Source organism: Salmo trutta, unplaced genomic scaffold (assembly GCF_901001165.1).
Source record: "Salmo trutta unplaced genomic scaffold, fSalTru1.1, whole genome shotgun sequence".
NCBI classification, from domain to species: Eukaryota; Metazoa; Chordata; class Actinopteri; order Salmoniformes; family Salmonidae; genus Salmo; species Salmo trutta.
Window position 1 is genome coordinate 1,340 of NW_021823265.1, and position 4,726 is coordinate 6,065.

General features: G+C 41.6%; 1 long non-coding RNA gene across 1 annotated transcript; it reads right to left on the reverse strand.

Moving 5' to 3' along the window:
• Positions 1-475: 475 nt before the first annotated feature.
• LOC115189979 (uncharacterized) lies at positions 476-1,459 on the reverse strand. The gene is made up of 3 exons (XR_003877079.1): positions 1,424-1,459; positions 997-1,073; positions 476-765 (listed from the first exon to the last, which is right to left on the reverse strand). It is a non-coding gene; the product is annotated as an uncharacterized LOC115189979 (long non-coding RNA).
• Between the last annotated feature and the right edge of the window lie 3,267 nt (positions 1,460-4,726).

A 4,726-nucleotide genomic window follows, 5' to 3' on the forward strand; every position in this document is an offset into this window, starting at 1 on the left:
ACACACACTTGGTGAGGGAAAGGATAGAGGACGAAAGAGGAAAGATACAGCAAAAATAAGCAACACGTCACCAAAGCGCACAACAAAAGGTAAAGCAAAACACTTACAGTAAAACAAAGGAGTATAAAAAATGTAAAACACATTTAATCAAACACACAGTTCAGAAATAAAGTCATTATACAAAGTCGACAAAAGTCACTCCAAAAAGTGTTTATCCCACCAAAGAAACAGCAGTCTAGTAGAGAGGATACAAAAGCAGCGTGGCGCCATCTACTGGCTTGGATGTCTACACTACAGCAGGCCACCCAGGTTGTTCTCTGCTGTCTCCTTGTCCTTCTTGGGGGCCTCTTGTGGGTTGTACTTGTTTTGATAGTCCTGGAGAATGGTGATCATGCCGTGATGGCCAAATGCAAGGCCTCTTCCATTGGAAAGATATGAGCAGTTGTGACTGACTGGGGTTGGACAGGCCTACAAAGGTATTCGTTTTGGGAACTAACACGACTCTTCAGGTGTGAAAATGCTATAGGGTACAGTTCAAATAAATCCCTCATGGTCGACCATAAGTGTTCTTTTGAGTGGGAGTGCATTGTAGACTCTCACTCAAGTATATGATACAGTCTCTCATCCACCCACACTTACCTACCCACCCAAAACACACACACAGATAAGACAGACAGGCAGACAGACAAAGTGGTCATACCTATCCATGGGAACAGGGGTTCACTTTGCACGCCTCCAAGAGGAAACGCACCACCTCTGCCTGTCCTGAAAGTAGAGCAGATGACTGTTTGTTTCTTAAATAACCCTCACACTCCTACGCACTTTCTCTCTCACACACTGCAGCAAAGACGTCAAACACGACACAGTGCAGTTACCAAGGGACAACAAATTAACCCTACGACACAGAGGGGGTCTGCCAAACACTCCCAGAGGACCCTGACACACACACACAATCTGTCCCTGTTTGTGACAGGAAAAGGAGGCTGTGAGAAGTACCTTCTGCTGCTGCCACATGTAAAGCCATCCTGGAGTCATAGTCCCTCTGCTCCATGTCCATGGAGGACAGAGCAAATCTGCAGACATACAGAAACAGGTCAGCAGTGTCACAAGATGGACGATAACGGACAAAGAAAGAAGAAGTAAGTCAGAGATGCAAGAGATGATGTATCACTATGAATGAAGATCTAATCGTTCCATTGTCATGAAATTAACATTATTAAAAAAATATATAATTTGCATATCATGGACAGCAGGACTTTAGTTCTGTTGTACACACTGAGGGACAGTCATTATGTTTGGTGTGTTTCTGTGAATGTGTGTGTGTGTGTGTGTGTGTGTGTGTGTGCGTGTGTGTGTGTGCGTGTGTGTGTGTGTGGTGATGTGTGTTAAAGAAGAGAGTGTGTAAAAGAGTTGCATACATTACCTCCTTAGTGCTGAGATATCTCCGGTGTAGGCGGCAAAAACACGAGGTTGATGACAGGACTTGACCTGGAGAGAAAAAAGAAAGCAGTTTGTGGAACCAGGCAACACACACAGGCAGCCAGGGGGTGTTGTGGGGGACATGTGCCAGCTAAAGGAGATGCAGAGTCAAAACCCATCAAATCAGGACTTCTGGATGACCAATAAACTTCTAACAAACCCCAAGGCTATGGGCAGTATTACTTTAATTTATGTGAACCTGAAAAATATATGGCAGATTGAGGGATTCTCGTTTACTGTAATAACATGAAGTAAAATGCTACAGGTGAGCCACTCATGAGTCAGCAATAACTAGGAAACTAAATAACTAAAAACTAATATATTGCCATCACTAAGTAGAGCTGAAAGGAATACTGCTAAGAATGCAGTTGTAGTGCATTGTTAGTCTTGACAGTTCTTCTTACCCCATTATAATGTCTAAGCAGGGGATATTGCCAGCCTCGTTAGCCAATGTTTCTATTTTAAGGAGCACCCAGTCATGTTTGAGGAGCTACCAGTATCGATTACAGACCAAATACTATGGTTGGATTCTGGCAGTTGGTTTTTAAAGAGTTGATTGGCTAAATAAAGGTAGAGATGAATATATTGGGTGTAACACTATGGCACTAGCATAGAAATAGAGTGATGGAATACAATTTGAGCTTATTCTCTTTTGGTCCATTCACAATACATTTACTTGAAGTTCCCATGCTTTAACAGACTACGTGTGCGTTTTATGGGAGGGAAAGCAGTCTAAATTGAGGGCCTTGATGTATTGCAAAGTTATTGGTCTGCAGTAACCTTCTCTAATCTAATCTGACAATTAACCACTAGAGGGTGCTGAAACATTACTCAAGGGATAGTGACATTGCCTGGAGTAAATTGTCTCGTGTTTTTCCAATTGGATGTTGGTGGTGGTATTGTGGGTAGAGCTCAGAAGCTTCAAAGACATAATTATGTGAACCTCCGTTTGGACCGGAATTAGATGCTTTATATATCAACTGTACTGGAGCTAATGAAAATAGTGAATTAAAAACAAAAACAGTAAACAGTGCTGAGGAATCAAAAGCATAAAAACCCTTGCTTCACATTCACAACAAACCAGTAAAAACAAATCAATTAATACATTTCTCAATTAATGACAATATGGAGTTATCACCAGTTTAGAAATGTTTTACTTTGGGAAGAACAGTTGTGAAGAATAAAATATCTGATGCATTTTGATAGGCTGCACAATGCTTTCCAATGCAGAGACACAACTGCCCAGAACAGAATATAAAGGAGCTCCACATCACAGTAGAACACCAATCAGAACAGAATGAAGCAGGGCAAAACTCAGCATAGACCTAAGTTGCATAGAGCAGAACTGAACACAGTAGAATAAAGTAGAGCACGGCATTTAGCAGATCAGTTGCACACAACTCGGGAGCAAAACAGAACTAGCTAGACCAGAAAATAACATATACGAAATGAGATAGCAGTAGAGCAGAGAGGTCCGGGAGGACCACATGAAACACTCACCTACACCTCTTAACCATCACTGGGCTGCATTCAGCAGGGCACAACATTGTGAAACTTTCAGGTAGGATATATTGTGTAGAACAAATATGCCACTCTGACATGTAGAATAAGAAATCATGTCAGGTATGTTCCTACAGAAAATGGCTCTGCTCTATAAACCAATGTTGTCATGATGTCTTTAAATAATCTTTCCACATCTTTGATCAAATTAACACAGTGGTGTTGTGCTCACATCTTCACGTCTAGATACATGTTGGTGCAAGACGAGGGGATGTTGTATAAAATACCAGTCAGATTTGGATCGAACCGTTCTGGATGAAACAGCACTGAGTAATACTGCAGTGAATCTCACACCCAATTCCATCTCTGAGATTTTTGCTGTGGATAAAGCCCCCACTGTGTGTCTCTTTTCTGCTATCTCCTGAATCTTCACCCCCAATCCCCATCTAAAAAAAAAGACTTCAAATCAATGAGAGATTGAGAGAGGTAGTGACTGAGAGAGGTAGTGACTGCTTCTCAAAGAGAGTGAGAGTGCACATGGTGTGGTACAGCCTGAGGGCACCACTCGGGAGGCTGAAGCACAAGCATACAGACCAAGCTCACACAGGTCAACCACAATGCATTCTGGGGGTCTCTTCTGATTAGTTCCATTTACTCTGATCTCAGGGGTGAAAGGGTGCTCTGCATTCCACACAAGACCCCTCCCAAATCACTCACCCCTTCACCTCTCCGTTACCAGCTCAGGTTGAACTGTGACCTGAAGAGTCAAGCCTAGTCACAGAAATGTTTTCAAACTTTTTTATGGCATAGAAATGACCCGGTATTTACTTGGAAATTATATGGTAAAATGGTAATTACATAATAATAACCAAAAAGTTGACTTTAAATTACTGATCGTTACAAACTGTTTAGGATTTATTAAAACTGGTAGCTACCGTTTTAGTACCAACCAGATACGTAGTTACCAATTGTGTTGAAAGTAAGTAACAGAAAGGACCTATTGATACCACATAATGTTCTAGTAAATGAATACCAGGTGAATACCAGTGCAAACAATATCGTAACATAAAGTGCCATCACAAAATCTTCTGTTAGCCAAGAAAACTAAGAAAGTCTGAACAACTTAGTTTCAGTTGAGTTCATTTGCGTTAAAACCTTTTCAACTCTGAACGGTTGTTTTGGACCCGGTACCGAGTACGGCGAGTTTGGGGAGGAGCTACAGCCCTCGTCTTTAAAAATATATAGAACTCAAATCTTATTGCTGGCAATGTCATAAGAATCTCCCACCCCCACCACCTACCCCCATATAGGCTATAAATCACGCGCTATGGTCATATTCAAGGAGTTTGCAATGTAGGTCAAGTCACAAAGTGCAGACATTTAGTATGCATGGAAACTGATGGTCATTGTAAAGCAATACATTTCCTTCTCCATCCACATTACCTTGTATGCTTCCTTTACATGCACCGTTGATCTATTTCACTTGTTTACAATAGGAAAAGTGAATAGGGAAATAAGTTTGAAGTTTCCTCACCAGTCTGTGTCTTATTTCAAAACCCTCGCCCCTCCAGAAACCTCTTTCTCAATGCTAAGGATCCGGATCTTGTTCTGCCAGACTACAGTTTGCAATAGCACATGGGGACAAGGATTGCACTTTTTGGAGAAATGTCCTCTGGTCTGATGAAACAAAAATAGAACTGTTTGGCCATAATGACCATCGTTATGTTTGGAGGAAAAAGGGGGAGGC